Below are 19,499 nucleotides of genomic sequence, written 5' to 3'. Positions count from 1 at the left end.
TGTGTCTCCCCTACCCTCCATCTCTACACCCTTCATCTCCTTTCCCAAGGTGGCTTCTGTCAATTCCCCCTCCCAGATGGTGCCCTCTCTCCCTCCATTTATCCCTGCTATCAACTCTGATCCTCAACACCTCTCCTTCCCTATCCTTTCCCTGGGCTCCCTCTTCCCCACTCCCTTTCTATCCTTTTTTCTCCCCACCTAACCTCTCCTTACCTCCCTTCTCCCCCCTACCTGAATCCTTTTGCATTCCTCTCCTCTGCCTTTCCCCACTCCCTGTCACGTCTGCCCAGTGCCCGCTCCCCCTCTTATGGGTCCTCGTCCTCCATCGGCTCCTTTCCCTCCTCCCCCCCACCTCGTTTTTTCCTCTCCTTCCCCCCTTACTTTCCCCCCTCCCCCCCCCCATATCTGCCCTTGGCTGTGGTATATCTTATTTGTGAAAATTTTTTAGTGCGGTGTTCAAGTGAATGTTCAGTGTTGTTCGTCTTTTCAAAGTGTTGCGAACAAAAACCATGCTGTCACTGGGTGTAAATTTTATATCTCTTGCGAACAGAAACCAGACTGTCGCCGCGCTTTTTTTAATTGTACATTTATTCTTTTACCTGTCTGCTTCTTACGTGTTTTATTAGCATTATCAACCCTTTGTTTTATGTTTTAAGTTCCACGATTTTCCGCCATTTTACCATTTAAGTCACCGATTTTATCGCCTGTCTTTACTATTTATTATCTTAATCTTTTTAAAACAAATTCTGTTGGCTGAAGAGTGGCGTACTAAGCTGCTGCTATCCCGCCTCCTTCGGAGGGAATAGAAACTCAATAAAGGAAAAATTAAAAAAAATAGGTAACAGGTTGCTGCGGAGTATTTCGAGTCGCTGCAGCAAACTGCGAAAAGAGGTGGGGAGTGGGGGGATAGCTGTCTGCAGGTTGCTCTGCGCTCGCTACTTGGAAATTTCATGGCGGCTGGATAAACTGTGCTGCTGCATGCTTATGGGCGCTAAGCAGTTTGGCCAGGCACTGACTGCTCTAAACTAAAGCTTCAGACATTCGTTAAAAACACAAAAACCACATCCAAACAGGCTACAGAAAATCTAAGGACAGATTTGAAACTGCGGCAAAGAGATGAACTTACTAAAGTTACTACCATATTTATAAAGTAAATATCAACAGGTTTATTAACATTTATACGTAAAATTTTCTATAAAATAAAAATAAATCACAGACGTGATATTTTTCTGTACAGCACACAGTTGGGTAGATACTGAAGGCAGCTAATAATAAATGATCACGTTAATACGAGTAGATACAAAAGCTGTTGTAAGTAAATTGTTGAATATCTCAGAAAAGAGTGCGAAAACAAACATATACACTACAGATTGGTATCAGCATGAAGGTTATCCCTATTAACCCACTCTATTTATGTTTGTGTAATAAGATCTTAGTAATTTTATTTCTGTGAGATGACTGTTTGAGTAGTATAGTACTGCAGCGGGAAGCCAAATAAAGACATGAACCTGAACTTGACTATTTTTTTGCCATTCCGATGATGATGTCTAAAGTCAAATTAATTACTGGTTATTCTGCGACGCGTAGCGTGTTATAATGTAATATTAGACTGCAAATTATCTAAAAGTATGTGTAATATACATCCTGATTGCGGAAGGCACATTGACGTACACTATATGTCTCTTAAATTGCCGATCTCTAAAACAATGAATAACTGTCAAAGAAAAGTAACAGTCCTTCTGTTCCCTCCAGAGTCCAAACCATTGGTATCGCAAACAATGTGGAGTTACTCCTACCTTTCCACCCGTTTATCAGTTTGACGTAACAAATGGCGCAAGAAATATGAGGTACCCCGTCCCTATCTTGATAGGCAAGTTCTGTTTCAAAATAGTGTTTGTAGACTTTCTTTAAGAGGACGAAATTTTCTTCTTGTGCACAGCAAACGCGAACATCTTGCAGGTATAGCATACAGTCAGGCATATTACTACAGGTTCTGTGAAGAGGGATTTTATAGAAGAGAAATATTTATGTGAAACTATTTATATGAGTTGCAATGTGGAAACAAAGAAATAATACTAAATGTAAATTAATACAAACCACTCATGTAATTTAACAAGAAAGTTACAAACTCAAGAATTCACACGCTTTATGAGTTAGAATCTGTCTAGTCTGCTTCTATGGTTGAAGAAAGTAAGTCGAAGTGAAGAAGTGCTTACCTCGGCTTATTCTTTATTTAACGAACAATATTTTGAGCAGACTGATGATGTCGCTATGAGTAGCTCTTTGTCTCCCATAGCAGCTACGCTTTTTATGGAAGACCTCGAGGCAAAAGAACTTCAGTCAGCGGTGTTGAAATCTAAATATTTCTGCAGAAATGTGGACGACACTTTTGTAGTTTAGCCACAGGGGTCAGAAACGCTTCCTGCATTTCTGGAACACTATAACTCCCTCCATCCGAGAATTTGCTGCACCATAGAAATGGACAAAAATGGAGACCTCCCGTTCTTAGATGTCTTGGTCCGCAGAAAAGAAGATGGTTCCTTGGGTCACAGGGTGTTTCGTAAACCGACTCACGCTGAGCTATATCTGCGAACTACGAGCCGCCAACACCCATCTCAACGTAGTGTCGTGTTACGGACTCTCGTTCATAGGGCTAGAATATCTGAGATGCATGGAGCTTATCAGCAGAGCTTATCCGTCTTCGCTGTGTGTTTGTACAAAACGGGTACTCTGACAAAAAGATCCGTAATGCATTGGAACCTGCATTCCCTATATCAAATAAAATGTGTCTTCCGTCCCGAGTGCAAACCACGCTGCGTTCTGTTAAACACGACCTAGGTCTATGGAGACCAGGGATACATAAAACCCCGTGCTAGTATAGGAAACCATACGTTGGCCAGATGTGTCGCACTGTTGAGGATAGATGTGCCGAACATAGACGTCACATCAGACTGGGTCAGCCACGAAAGTCTACTGTGGCTGAACACGGCCTTGACACGGGACGCAGCTTGCACTACGGAGAAACAAAAATTCTTTCATCGCTTCCACATACTGGGACTCCATCATTAAAGAAGCAGTCGAAGTACATATAAGTAACGACCTGAGACACGGGATTTCATTTCAGCAAGGTATGGGAACCAGCAGTGGTGGTACTAAGGCATCGTCGGCCGCAGACGAACGAATCTGAGTCAACACAAACGGAGAATCAGAGTGCGTACACATAAACTGTGCGCCAACACACTGCCTGAACACGCGCTGGGCCGCCATTTGTGGCCGCGAGTATCCCGCGTCACGAATGCGAAGACCGTAACCTGTTTGTCCAGCAGGGGGCACTGGATGTCACCGTGCTCTATGATTCTTCTACGATGACGTTATAGCCCCACCCCTTGGCGACTGCGCTTTTCTGGCGAGTCAGTGTATATATTTTGGCGAGCCATTGCAGCAAAATGTCCATCTTTCCACCGTCTTTCCCACCTACAAATCCTTGATCTGCCCCATCCTTTGTTATGCCAGTGTTGCTTGGATTTCTGACACTCCCAGGTTCTATAAAGCCCTCCAAATCCTCGAACGCCATGCACTCCTCCTCATATTCCACATCCAACTTCTGTCCCATACCCACACGTGCATCCTCTACGACCTCATCCCCTTCCCCCACCTTCTCCTTTTCCTTGAACACATCTGCACCCTCTATATTGTTCGCTGCCTCGATCATCCCCCCCCCTCCCCCCCAGTGTCTCCCTTCCTCTCCAACCCCAGCCTGTTGTCGCGCCTTTACCATTGTGTCCCACCCTCTCTCCATCTCCACACCCTCCACTTCCTTTCCCTTGCGCAACTTCCAGCATCTACCCCTCCCAGATGATGAGCTTCGCCCTGACATCTACCCTTCCTACCGACTCTAACCCCACCTTCCTCCTGTGTGCTCCTCAGGGCTCCCTCTCCTCTCCTTCCCTTCTCCTGAGTGGCTTTTCCCTCCTACACCCCCTCCCTCTCCTGTGCTCCCCTTCAGTTTCTCTGCACTCCCTCTTGCCTTGTCTTCCCTCTTCATCTCCTGCCCCACCTGTCTCCTGCCTCTTGGTGCACACCCTGACGCCCCTACTCTTTTCATGCTGCCTCCTCCCCTGCTGCACCTTGCTCTCCCCTCCTTTTACATCCTCTCAGGCCTCTCCCTTGGCAGGTCCCTCCTGGCAGTTTTTCATCGTGTGTGCTTCATATCTTCCAATGGGTTTAAAGTGTCTTGTTCTGGAGTGTTTTTAATACTGTGGCCAACTTTTAACCTGTGTGTGTGACTTCAGTGTCTTTTCTGTGCTCTACAAATCGCCAGCTGTGTGTTTTTTTTAATTTTATGTAGATTTTTTTAATTGTCCCCCCATGAATGTCTCCACATTGGTGTATTTTTACCTCCATTATCACCCCTTACTGTGTTTTTGTGTCCCCCATTTTTATTGCGTTTGTATGTATAATTTTCTTCTTGTATTAGCTGTCATGTCACTCAGCTGAAGACTGGCGGATTGTGTCGTTGACGGCTCTCCCTCACCCATTTGGGGTGACGGAATGAAATCACAATAAAGAAAAAATAAATAAATAAAACAGCAACACGTCAGTAAGCAGCTGTCTTGTTGAAATATTGTACGGCTTCCACAACATTATCCGATGTGATGCCCAGGAACCAATGAACCATAATGAAAGAAATTTTAAATTAGCGAGACAGTTAACGCTAATTCACAAGATATCAAATAATCAGTCAAAACTAATTCTGCAGTCAGTGTTGTTGTTAACTAGTGTCACATCTCTTGCTTACACTTCCTGGTACCACTGTGGACATAATGATCCCATAAGCATGTATGAAATACACATCTCCTCCTTGTTTTTAAAACTATTATTTTCAAAGTATAGCCACGCGGGGTAGCCTTGCTGTCTGAGACGTCTTGTCACGGTTTGCGTGGCTCCCCCCGTTGATGGTTCGAGTGCTCCCTCGGGCATGGGTGTGTGTGTTGTCCTTAGTGTAAGTTAGTTTAAGTTAGATTAAGTAGTGCGTAAGCCTAGGGACCTTTGACTTCAACAGTTTGGTCCCATAGTCCGTAGCAAAAATTGCAAAATACATGAAGTTGTTTCTCTGAGTCAAATGTATCCAGCAATATTTTGTTCAGATTTGTATTCAGAAGAGATTAAAATTTATTCATTGTTTCTCCACTGAGAATCACTGGGCTCAGTACGACGCCAGTCTAAATTACTTGTTTGTTTCTTGAATGTAACATTATGAAAATAGAATGTTACGTTGAACAACTGTTATACGAAACACATGCAGCAATGAAAATAACATTTCCCCCCTTTCTGTGCCCATTGTTAGGGTTTCTTCCCTCATCTGTTGTTGTGCATTACCTCAGTGATTATCACTGTTTTGCCTCAGCCTGTCATAGAATTACATTTTCAGTAGAAAACGTTCGCATAGTCCTGCAATTTCGAATGAAGACGAGGACTTCAGTGAAATATCATCTGATGATGATAGAGGGATTGATTAAATAATTTAATTTATTTCTGAAGACAGTGAATCAGCTGATGACTCAGATGAAGATATTAGAGATTTGGAAAGGATTGTTTCTGAAGTTGATGACATCTCAAATCTGAATTTTTCCAGTAAATATATATTAGCTATCATTTGTTTACGACAATGGTAATAATAATAATAATAATATGTAAGTAAATATGTGATATAGTAACGACATTGTTTTCAGGTTCATAAATGGAAAAAGAGACATGGCAAAAAAAGTCCTGTTAGATTGCATGTGAGGCAGCCAGGAGAAAACATATTGGAGATGGCTCCGGGGCCAAGGTGGCATGGTATAAGGAATGTAAACAGTATGCAGTCGGCATCTGAAGCCCAACATTTCCCAGAATATTTCGAAGTGGACCTACAAAGAAGGTAACATTACTGTTTTCTTGGCCTGCTTAAACTTCAACAACGTACAAAGGTCACAATGAGGGAATAGTGAATTCTTGGAACGAAAAACCAGACCTTCCTATTTTCAGTAGTCCTGTGGCCTTGAAGTGCTTTACAGAAATATCACGCTGTATTCAGTTCGATGATACACAGCAACGTCGACAGAATAGTGGCCCTGATAATTCGGTTGCTGTAAGGGATATACAGGGTGAGTCACTAACTATTGCCACCTACAATAACTCCTAAAGTATGATAGCAGCTGAAAAGTTTGTGGGAGAAATGTTGCATGGGACAACGGAGGCCATAATATGACGTTGGTTTTTTGTTGCTAGGTGGGGTCGAGTCAGAGATATGAAGGACAACCTTTTTTTCTTTTTTTGTAATGGGATGCTGTAGTTTAGTACTTATTTTCTGACAGCGGCTATCGAGACGAATTCATTGATGTGTAACAGTAAGGTCTTTGAAGGTCAACGAAGGTCAAAAAGTTGGCACGAACGTCCATTTACAGAAGGTGTTCGAAGTGATGACCACTGGTATCAATGCAGTGCTGCAATCTTCTTATAATGGATTGAGTGGTATCGCTTATCACTTCGGCATTTATCGAACACATGCTCAGACAATTCTCTCTCGTATATCGTGCAAATAGTAAATATTCGCGAATACGGCGTGTAAGTAGGCTGTTTAGGTTTTTATGTTGATAACGCCACGTAGCGCTCTGTATGAAAGTCACTGACTGCTCTGCGTGCAGTCTGTGGCTGGTTGGCATTGTGGAATATTCGCTATTGTAGTGTTGGGCAGTTGGATGTGAACAGCGCGTAGCACTGCGCAGTTGGAGGTGAGCCGCCAGCAGTGGTGGATGTGGGGAGAGAGATGGCAGAATTTTGAGAGTGGACTATCTGGACGTGTGTCCATCACAAAGAGTACATTTGTAATACTTTATATCATGAACTGATATATATATATATATATGATGACTTTTGAATATTATTAAGGTAAATACGTTGTTTGTTCTCTATCAAAATCTTTCATTTGCTAACTATGCCTATCAGTAGTAAGTGCCTTCATTAGTTAGAATCTTTTATTTAGCTGGCAGTATTGGCGCTCGCTGTATAGCAGTAGTTCGAGTAACGAAGATTTTTGTGAGGTAAGTAATTCATGAAAGGTATAGGTTATTGTTAGTCAGGGCCATTCTTTTGTAGGGATTTTTGAAAGTCAGATTGCGTTGCGCTAAAAATATTGTGTGTCAGTTTAGTGTTGATAAGAATGAGTAAAGAGAGAAATGTCTGAGTACGTTCAGTTCTGCTCAGCTGTTTGAAAATCAAATAACGTAAGAGGTTTAGCAGCACAGTAATTCATACATTTTTCTAAGGGGAGGTTTCATATGTCGACCCTTAGCCGAGGATACGTCACTGAAATCTTCTGATTTTTTCTTGTAGTTTGTGTAATTAGCGTCGCTATTGTTTATTGCTAGAGCGTAATTGTAGAGAGAATTTCCTTTGTAATTGTAGTTTTTCATTTTTGTACAGTAAAACAGTTGTGGCATGCATGTAGATTTGCAACAAGTATTCGCAGCCGCGCTTGCAATTAACTAGATATTATTTTCAGTGCTATGTTAATGTGTTTTCTTATTTTACTCTTCAAATTGTGCTTTTCTGTGTTATCGGGTGAAATATTGTGAAAATTATGGCGTGTGAAAAACGTAATACTAGGCTCCAAAGTAAACTGAGAAATGACAGTGACAACGAGCGTAGCTTATCAGCACCACCGTGTAATGCAGGGACGGCCACGGCGTACCATACTGCGCGCGTGTACAGACGTGCTGCACGCGTGCCGTCCAGGGCTCGGTCTGCCTCGCCACTACTCGGCTTTCCTCGGTCTTTCGCGGCACTGCTCGGCACGGCGCGACATTGGACTAGCTGTACGGTGCGACATCTTTTCATCCGGCGTAGGGTGCGTTAGTTGATTCGTAGTGGCAGCCATGTTTATTCCTCGCTATTTGTTAGCGATTCGTAGGAAGTTTTTAAGTACTGTACAGTGGTTGTTGCAGTGGAACACCCACTCACAAAGAGGCGGGGTAGTGACACAACGCCACGAGCCTTCAGAGCTGAATGGGAATTGCAGTATTTTTTCGAAGAGAAGATGAAAATTCTCAATGTCTATTATGCAGTCGCATACTCGCCGGGCACCGCAAATTTGCAATAGAACGGCATTGTAACACCTTACACAAAGAACTTAATGACTTAGTTGGGGCTGATAGAACAAACAAGTTGGTGGAATTAAGAAGACGTAGTGTTATGCAGCGAGACGGGCCGAACGTGAATACCCCTTACAAATCTTTGTGTTTCTGATGCTTGTATTCGTACATATTTGTCGTTAGAATTCGAATTTAGAGTTCACTCAATTTTTGTTTCCTTTTTTTTTTTTTTTTAGCCTGCAACCGAACCTGTCTTTAAGAGCAAGCTACAAAATAGCGCTCAAAATTGCAAGCGCGAATAAGCCTTTCAGTGATGGTGATTTCATCAAGGAGTGTATTGTTCAGGTGGCGGAACTCTTGACGCCACTGGAAGTAAAGAAGTTTAGTGAAATTAGTCTTTCCAGACAGACGATAGCGGATGTCTACAGGCAATTAATTAATAGTGCCTGCAAGTTTATTGCATTCTCGATTGCTTTGGACGAGTCGATCGACATTTCAGACACAGCACAACTAGCGATTTATGTTCCTGGAGTCGACGCAAACTTGCACGTGACGGAAGAACGGTTAGATTTTAGTACCTATGAAATACACAACGAGGGTTACCGACTTACTAAAAGCAGTTGAAGAGGCAGTTGAAGCCGTTGACCTGAACTGGAAAATGTTAGTTTCAGTCACCACGGGTGGAGCGCCAGCAATTGGAGGGCTCAAAATAGGCTTGTAGCATTGTTGCGTAAAAAACTAGGACGATCGACGTAAGATTTGTACGGAATCATTGTTTTGTACACCAAGCAGCTCTTTGTGCTAAATATGCAAATTTGGAGCACGTGATGAAGTTGGTAGTCACCATAGTAAATTTTTTGATGTCGCATGGCTTAGTACACCGCCAGTTTCAAGAGTTTCTCATGAAACTGAACGAAGAGTACGGAGATGTTATTTACCACTGGGAAATACGTTGGTTAAGTCGAGGGTCATGCCTCGAGAGATTTTTCAATTTAAGACTCGCTATTGTTGAGCTCCTGAAGGAAAAAGGAAAGGCAGAGTCAAAATTAGAAGATCCAAAATGGATTGCAGACCTCGCCTTTTCAGTTGATCTGACTGCACACTTTGAACGCTCTCAATAAGACTTTGCAGCGTGAGAAGGAGCTTATTTGTGATCTGATGAAAAAAGTGGATGCATTTAATAAGAAACTCGCATTGTGGAAGGAACAACTCATGACAAGGAATACCGCTCATTTCCCTACGCTCTCTAAAGTCAGAGAAAACGCAACTTCTGACGAATTCGTTTCTGTGTTGGAGGAACTACAGGCACAATTTTGTAAACGTTTTCAGGACACTGCCAGTCTGACATCTGTTCTTGAACTATTTTCTAGACCCTTTTCCGTGTCAGTTGAAAGTGCCCCAGTGCATTTGCAAATGGAATTGATCGATCTGCAGTGTAATTCTCGTTTAAAGGACAAATTTTTTTACGAAGGTTTTCCTCGGGAAGGTTTCCCCGTCTCCAAAATGAGGCTGCAAAAGTTATATCAATGTTTGGATCGACATACATGTGCGAAAGGTTTTTTTCGATTATGAAAGTAAATAAGTCACGATTACGTGGCAATCTGAGTGACGAAAATACGAGAAGCTGTCTACGTTTATCAGTGTGCCGTCAGTTTGTGCCGGATATGAACTTTATTATGTCTAAAGCGAACCGAAAATAATTAAATTAATGGTGATATTAATTTCGTTAATAACTACATTTAATAACTTCAATAGTTAAGAACTGTAGTTATTGCAAATTCTGTACAGTAGTTCCAGATAATAAAATTTGCTTGTTTCATATGTAGTTGGAATCACTTATTCCACATCATACTGCATGCTGTAGACTACTTTTACGTCCGTTTCTATATCTCTGCTTAAATGTTGTAAGAATTTTACGAGTGATGATGTGAGAAGCACGATATTGTTGGTGTAATGCAGTTTCAAACCCAGCGTTATTGTTATTTTTCTGTAGGTGTACCAACAGCCAACAAAGATTCAGTATTGCTCAACATGATGTGTTGTACAGAGCTTAATATTATCAAATGTCGTAATATGAAACTAAGCTACATGCTAGCAGGGCGGTATTCTTTACGCGAATGCACTGTCGCATGCGGCGTGTTCGTAGTTCCGCGCATGCGCGCGCAGTCAGCTGGTGCGGTAGTGGGGACGTGTGACGTCAGAAGTGAGCGATCCGCACGCGTGTGAAAGCTCGGCACGCGTGCATGGACACGTGCCGCGTTCTTGGCCGTCCCTGGTTGTAATGAATTAACAGACATTCAAAGTGGTTCAAAATGGTTCAAATGGCTCTGAGCACTATGGTACTTAACTGCTGAGGTCATCAGTCCCCTAGAACTTAGAACTACTTAAACCTAACTAACCTAAGGACATCACACACATCCATGCCCGAGGCAGGATTCGAAGCTGCGATCGTAGCGGTCGCGCTGTTCCATACTGTAGCGCCTAGAACCGCTCGGCCACCCCGGCCGGCTCAAAGTAGTAATTTGGTAATTGTGAATAGGGAAATGGAGCGGGTGGCAAATAATGGTGTAGACAGTGAACCAATTAGTGAACAGGGAAGCATTATCGATCGATCGGTCGGCAACAGCTCGCCTCAGGATTCCGAAATGACAGGACACAACCTTGCAAATACTGTAGATTCAGGTTTTGTGTCCTCACAGTTTTCTCAACTAAATCAAGACACATTTTCTCCTTTTCAGAATGCAAATATTGCCGGTTCAAATGCCCTGCCGAATAGCACTGAGGAACATGTTTCAGACACCAGCGCATTCTTATTACAATTAATGCAACAAATGGGACAAAAGCTTCAAAAGTTAGACACTAAGGAATAAAATCAGAAACAAATTAAAGAAACACTGCAACAAACACGTGAAGATTTAACTACTGAGTTACATAACATCTAATCGAAATGTCAAAAAGTCTGTAATGACGTAAAAACACAAATTTGTGAGTATTTTCAACCTATTTTTTCGCGGCATGAAAATGCATTACAGAATCACGAAGCTGCCATAAAAGAACTGCAAACTATTGTTCATGAAAATCACGAGACCTTGCGGGCTAAAACTGACTCAGTTGCATCTACCGATCTGGTTACGCAACTTGCAAAAACTCAGGAAAACTTAAAGGACACAGTATATACTCTGAAAATTGGTTTAGAAAGAAACATGGAGGAAATTAGTTCATTATCAGAAAAAGTAGTCGAACTTTCGGATCAGCTAAATAATTTATCTACGAAGGTAGATGATAATCTGAATGACACAAGACCGGTAGTCTTTAATGACACAGAAGAGTGCGAACAAATTAGGAAATTCAAACAAAATCGGAATCAAATTAATACGCAACACAAAAGAGAAATCCGGGAAGTACAAGATCAGTTGGCACAAGTAATACAAGAATTACATATTTCAGAGGAGACTCGCCCTCCAACCCGGGAAGAGGGACTTAGAAATACGGAAAAGCCACAAAATAATAACATAGGGCAATTCGGAAATTATGAAATAAATTGGCAAGGTGCACGGAATTTAAAATGGAACCGCCGACACGATGTAATAATGAACGATCCGCGACTCGTCGACACGATGACTTTGACTATAAGCTGTTCATTACTACACGTAAATTCAAAACATTTAAGAATTCTGGCAACGACATTCATCCACAAGCATGGCTCCATCAATTCTCTCATTGTTTTTCTCCCAACTGGTCATTAGAGCATAGATTAGAATTTATGTGTGGCTACTTAGAGAATGAACCAGCTGTAAGAATGAGATCGGTCATTCGCGATTGTCACAGTGAAGGAGAATTTTATCGTGCCTTCCTCTCAGCATATTGGTCTCAAGCTACTCAAGACCGAGTAAAACATAGCATCATAATGATGAAACGTTTCGAACAATCTGAATTTTCCAGTCTTGTGGAATATTTTGAAGACATGTTGCATAAGAATCAGTGTCTGTCAAACCCATACAGCCCCTCAGAACTCATCCGCATTTGCTTAATCAAATTGCCTGAACATTTACGACTTATTATTTTGGTAGGACGTTGCAAAGACGACATTGAAGCTTTTCAGGGACTGTTACAAGAATTGGAAATTGACACTGACAATCGCGGGACGTGAAAACAGGAACAAAACAATTACAGGTCACAATCCCGCGATGCCAAAAATAATAACTGGACTCGACAAGGCTATTCTTACAACGCAAATAGTGACCAAAACAGACACCACCCATATGACAACCACTGGCAGAGCAATAATAATCACAGGGAAAGTTCACCTTCTCTGTGGTAATGACTACGAAAGAGACAATCAGAGAAACAGACAATATGGGAACCAAAATAATTATTATCAAGGGAGACAACAATTTCAGATGCAACGGTCCACCGCGCACTTAGGATTCCAGGAGAAATTCTCCACCAAATGACCGACAAAAAAGAAACTATGGAAACTACTGACATAACGACAGACCTGAATTTCATCAGAACTGGCAGGATTCAAACAGGGCAGGACTCTCTCGGCAAGGTGAATTTATAGAAGTTAGGTCTCCTAATCATAATAACGACGCGTGCCAACAAAGAGACAGACAATGACTCACGCCGCAGGCAGCCACATGCGCCAGCTGGCTCAGAGAAAAATAACATAGACGCTAACCTTGAGAAAAATTTTATCATTCCTTACCGACATATACAACATGGTAATTGCTTTGAAGTTGAAACTCTGCTCACTAGAAAGGGTAAAAGATTGCACTACATTTCATATGTAAAACCGTTTATTGAGAGATAATCTGCTTTTTAACTTAGTCTTTGCCATAAAATTTTTCACTTCACGTTACTAGTACATTTTGTCAGACTTAGAAACTGTTAACATGCAACAATGTTTGAAGTTAACTATCCAGTCAAGAACCAAGAGAACTTATTTAAACAGTAATTATGAATGCATTGTTATAGTGAACATGCGACACAATGTTGTTATTTGTACATTCTTGCTTGTTAGTTGCAAGATTACGTAACGACTATACGGCTTACATACTTAGAACATATACTGCTAAAGAGATTTTAATGTAACATTTTGGTTTAATTGAAAAGACATTCTTTATTTAAAGTACTTTCTGTGAGATTAAAGATGACTTAGTATTTGGTTTCTTTGACAGCTACACGATTATATCATGACGCTACTAATGTGTGACACAATTTACATTGTTGCTTTTGCGGTGTATCTGTTTTATACTGCACAGTTTTTCTGTATTATTCTGGAAAGTAAAACATCTTTTAGTAGTAACTTTGTGGTATAGCTACAATGAGACAGTCTTTTCGTAACACAACAATACGTTACAGTATAGTACCTTCTTGATCACAGTACTGTGCGAAATAACTACAATATCTATACACATAGCATTTCACTTTTGTTTATTACAAGGTAAGTACATTGACTTCTACAGAACTTTGCTTACGGACGACGATAATTACGACACTTGGCACATTTTTTACCCTTAAGTAATGACAGAGATTATCTTGCAACAAGATGCACAGTTTAGCGCTACAGTACACGTATTTGAGTGATTAATTTTTGTACTTGAAACATTTATTTTTAAAGTTTTTTGAATCACATAGATACAAAGAAAGTTTTCGGTGATGTATTTCATTCCATACTTGAGGGTATTCTAACTGATATGGTATTTGCTTATACAACTTTACACACTGGTACCATATTTCTCTAACACATAATTACACAGCTATCTGATCATTTAACTGAGAGAGACAAACATTTTTTTCAATATGTCAGTGACAAATGTTTATGCAATTACACAGTTGGATAGCTTCACACTTATGAAATTGTGTTTTGTCTGTACTTTGTGAACTCTTCATATTTTTTCAGGACCATTTGATACTTTCAGAGCTTTGAATGATGTATTTGGTATGGATCATGATTTTTAAAGTACATTTGAGGTAGATGACACTATTGAAATGAGCAGAGAATTTTTTTTAGGTTTTGAACTTATTGCAGAAAGCTACGACGTTTTTGAGATTTAACTGAGGTGTTATTATGTTATTATTACGACGATGACGTGTATTATGCTGTTGAGGTATGTTTATGTTCAATAAGCTGATAGTATGTGAGGAATTTGATTATGCTACATATTTATTATGATGAGATATTGAAGAAGTGTTGACGAATATGTATATGTGTAATAAGGTAAGGAGTAATGAGTAGTGGTTAGGGACGCTGATATGTGAAAAAGGATGTTGGAAACCAAGAATCGTACTTTAAGAGTTATGAAACGTGTATACATGTGTGAATATATCACAACACTGCTATTCATGAGATTTCGTTCTACGCATTTATACTGTAATTCTTCGATCTGTGAAAATGTTTTATATGAGACTGTCACTGTAGCGGAAACTGGTGTCGTAAATTTTTGGGTAAGAAAGCTAAGTGACTTTGACATAATGTGTTGTGGGCGCCCAGCTGTGCCAGTCACCTGGAGAAAAAGGCATTAGGTCGAGAAAAAAGAGGCCATTAACCTCACTACTGACATTCCTTTGTAGAAAGCATCGCAAATATGACACACTATTGCTTGGAAACATATGATTATACTGTGGAGCTCATACTTTGTGCTACTTACTGAAATGCTTATGAATTGATAGGAAATATTTTTAATGGCAAATATTCTTACAACTGCACACCTGATTGTGACATGTGTCTTCCTACGAGAGTTGAGAGAATTTCTACTGACTTATGAAATGGCACATGGCTATTGCATGATGGTTTTATGCTTTGCTTTGTACATAATTGCTTATTTCATTTGATATCTGGTTTCCAGCTGTGTTGAAGCATTGGTTTTATAAAAGAAAATTAAATGCATTTGCTAATGTGAACACTTTCTGTCAACACATCTATTAAATAATAATTTTATGATCCACATTCTTCAAAAAAGGAGCACTTGGAAAGGAAAGAACAATAAGAAGGGACTAATAACAGTAACTGCATACATAATTTTCTTTTCAAGTACTTGGTAATTTTTTTTTGGAGAATAAGTTGTTGTGGTGCACCACTTTAATGACATAGACATTAAGATGTGAATAGACATTTACCTTATCTGCATTGTTGTCTTTAGTGTACTATTTTTTCTGCTTCTGGGTTTGTCATGTTTAGATATAAGTTATTGCATTTGCTGCTGCTGTTTGCCAGGCATAGTGCTACTGAATTTTTCATTGTATTAAGCCAGTTTTACTACTGATTTATTTTTCTTGATGATGCACATTGGCTAATATTAGTTGTAATGTTGCATTTGCTTTGCTGCTTGCTTCCCCAATTTGCATTTTTTTGTCATTGCTGTTTGTGTTAATTGTATTGCACTGCTGCATTGCCTCGTCCCTTAGTATATACATCTGAGCTCAGTAGATTTAAGTTAGCTTAAGAGGGGGTAGACTATACAAGAAAATGAGTTTCAGTGAATTGGAAGAAATGCATTGAGAAGTTGTACGAAAAAAGTTTGTAAAAAAGGGTACTGTACAATGAAGAATAAATATTTTGAAAGGGGATATGGATAGAATACAGAAAGCAGGTATCGGTAGGACTTTTTGGGAATAATGATGAACAAAGGGAGATCTCCAAGAAGTAAAGAAAGTTTTGTTTGGAAAACACTGCAGTAAAACAAACCCTGACCTTTTCTTTTGTGTTATTTCGCTATGTGTTTGTGTACCATTGTGTATTTGTGTTCTTCCTGTCTTAATGTGTTTATCTGATAAGAGTTATGTTCTAGAATTTTTCTAATAATATGTTATTCACTTTGTAAAGATGTTTAGACATTATTTATTCTGTTTTGTTCTAATACGCATGTGCGAAATTAATGTTTCGAGAACTATTCGCATTATTTTATTTATTTACTTATGCCATAATTCCTGTAACACTGATGTATATGTTAAGTTCGAGTCTCGGTCCGGCACACAGTTTTAGTTTGCCAAGAAGTTTCATATCAGTGAACACTCCACTGCAGAGTGAAAATCTCATTCTGATGTATATGTTTATTTCTATTCTTTTGTAAAACCTGTATTACTACAAATGTTATCTGTGGTATTATGTTCTTTAATGATGTATTTTGTACCTCTTGTAATTGTATTCTCATGTCGTAAATTTATAATTGTATAGACACCAGTTCTTCAAATTAAGTTTCATTTCACTGCACATGTTTCTGTTGGTCATAGTATATGCACAATATGTGAAAAAAAAAGGGATTGTTAGTGCTCGCACATGTGTTAATAATTCAGCAAGGGACTGGTTAACAGCATTGCTGGTTCTAAGGACAATTCCAAAAAGTTTGTGAGTGCACAAGTGGTGGTTTATGGACTTGCCATATTGTCCACAAGACTCTTTGATGGTGATTGTGCACCCGCACAGTCACAACAGATGGCTGCTGGCCGTCTCTACAAGGACTGCAGTGGGTCTTCACCTTTGATGGCCCACCAATACCATACTCTCTACCAGGACTACAGTGGGTCTGCTCTGTGATGACCTACCTAACAATAGTCTTCAAAACTTAGACTGACTCTGCTGTGGGTTTGCTCTGTTGTGGCCCATTATCTGTCTGCATATGAAGGGTAAGCACTGTCTTTCCGTTGGAAGGACAACCCTACTTCTTCAAGACTGCATGGCAATCTACTACTTCCGTGCGCATTTTCTTTTACTGCTCAGACTTTGAGAAAAAAAACCTGTAATTACTGTTGTGATGAATGATCAGGACTGCCTTTATGAGAACAATTTTTGCTTTTGACCAACATTGCATCAATAAGTGTGTGCATTTGATATTTTTGTTATTGTAATTATGAAAAATTTTGCAAATCATTATTGGCCACTGCCCAAAAAAATTTGTAAAATTTTTTGTGGGGAGCATGGAGGCTATGTAAGTAGGCTGTTTAGGTTTTTATGTTGGTAATGCCACGTAGCGCTCTGTATGAAAATCACTGACTGTGCTGTGTGCAGTCTGTGGCTGGTTGGCATTGTTGGAATAATCGCTACATTAGTGTTGGTGCTATAGATTAGATTAGATTAGATTAGATTTACTTTCATTCCAATTGATCCGTAGTGAGGAGGTCCTCCAGGATGTGGAACATGTCAGAAAAACAACAATACATGACAAATATTTAAACTAAAACAAATAAGCTAATGTACCATTCCACAGGTCCCAAGTGGAATGATCGTCATTTTTTAATGAACACTAAGAGTCATTTTACAAATACTATTGCACTGAATTTAAAATAAAAAAGTTTTATATTTATTTATAAGGTAAGAAACATGTAATACAACTACTGTAATACTTATTTACAATGAACACATTACTGCACTGAAATGGTGCAGAAGTTAGATTATACTTACACACACACACACACACACACACACACACACACACACACACACACACACACACACACACACACAAATTTTCAGTGAACACATTACTGCACTGAAATTGTGCAGAAGTTATGTTGTACTTATATACAAATCAGTTGGTTTTCCTCAGAAATTCATCAATGGAGTAGAAGGAGTTGGCCACCAATAAATCCTTTAGGCTTCTCTTAAACTGAATTTCATTGGTTGTTAAGCTTCTTATTGCTGCTGGCAAGTTATTGAAAATGTGTGTTCCTGAATAATGCACACCTTTTTGTACAAGACTAAGTGACTTTAAATCCTTGTGAAGATTATTCTTATTTCTAGTATTGATTCCATGAATTGAGCTGTTGGTTTGAAAAAGTGATATATTTTTAATGACAAATTTCATTAAGGAATAAATATATTGGGAAGCTGTAGTTAGTATCCCTAGTTCCCTAAACAGGCTTCTGCAGGATGTTCTTGAGTTCACACCACATATAATTCTTACTGCACGTTTTTGTGCCCGGAAAACTTTAGCTTGGCTTGATGAATTACCCCAGAAAATAATCCCATATGACATTATGGAATGAAAGTAAGCATAGTATGCCAGCTTTTTCATTTTTATATCCCCTATGTCTGACAAAATTCGCATTGCAAACAGAGATTTGTTAAGACGCTTCAGCAGTTCTGTGGTGTGCTCCTCCCAGTTGAATTTATTATCAAGCTGTAATCCCAAGAATTTAACACCGTCCACTTCTTCTATCTTCTTGTCATCATATGTTAGACATATACTCTTGGGACACCCCTTACAAGTTCTGAACTGCATGTAGTGTGTTTTTTCAAAGTTTAGTGACAAAGAATTGGCTAGGAACCAGTGATTAATGTCTACAAATATTTTATTGGCTGATCTTTCTAAGACTACACTTGATTTGCTATTTATTGCAATGTTTGTATCATCAGCAAACAAAACAAACTTGGCATCTGGTAATGTTACTGATGAAAGGTCATTGATATACACAAGAAAAAGTAAGGGCCCCAAAATGGAACCTTGTGGGACCCCACATGTAATTAGTTCCCAGTTGGATGATGCCTGATAGCTTGATACATGTCTCTTTCCTAATAACACCCTTTGTTTCCTGCCTGAGATATAAGATTTGAACCATTTTGCAGCATTTCCTGTTACACTATAATATTCTAGTTTACTTAAAAGGATATTGTGATTTACACAGTCAAATGCCTTTGACAGATCACAAAATATACCAGTTGCCTGCAATTTTTTGTCTAATGAATTAAGTACATTTTCACTGTAAGTGTAGATAGCCTTCTCAATATCAGAACCTTTTAGAAATCCAAACTGTGACTTTGACAGTATGTTATTTGAGATAAGATGGTTATAAAGACGACTGTACATTACTTTTTCGAAAATTTTTGAGAATGCTGGCAACAGTGAAATTGGACGGAAATTTGATGCTATTTCTTTATCTCCCTTCTTAAACAGTGGCTTAACTTCAGCATATTTCAGCCATTCGGGAAATATTCCACTGATAAACGACTGGTTACACAGATAGCTTAATATGTTACTTAGCTCAGAATCACATTCTTTAATTAACTTTGTTGATATTTCATCATACCCACTAGATGTTTTTGATTTTAAAGATTTTATGATGGACATTATTTCTGTTGGGGTAGTGAGGGTCAAATTCATATTATGGAAGTTACTTGAAATGTCTGGTCTAAGGTAATCCATAGCAGCATCTACCGAACCTGACAACCCCATCTTTTCAGTAACAGTTATAAAATGTTTGTTAAAAAGTTCTGCAACACTATACACATCTGTCACCAATGCATCATTTACTCTTAATGCTATTTGTTCCTCTTCATGTCTGGTTCTACCGGTCTCCTCCTTCACTATATCCCATATTGTCTTTATTTTGTTATCTGATATGACTATCTTTTCCTTGTAATATATT

The sequence above is a fragment of the Schistocerca serialis genome, chromosome 7 (genome assembly GCF_023864345.2).
Source record: "Schistocerca serialis cubense isolate TAMUIC-IGC-003099 chromosome 7, iqSchSeri2.2, whole genome shotgun sequence".
Classification (NCBI taxonomy): domain Eukaryota; kingdom Metazoa; phylum Arthropoda; class Insecta; order Orthoptera; family Acrididae; genus Schistocerca; species Schistocerca serialis.
The sequence above is the reverse complement of the archived record's forward strand: the minus strand, read 5'-3'. Positions refer to the sequence as shown.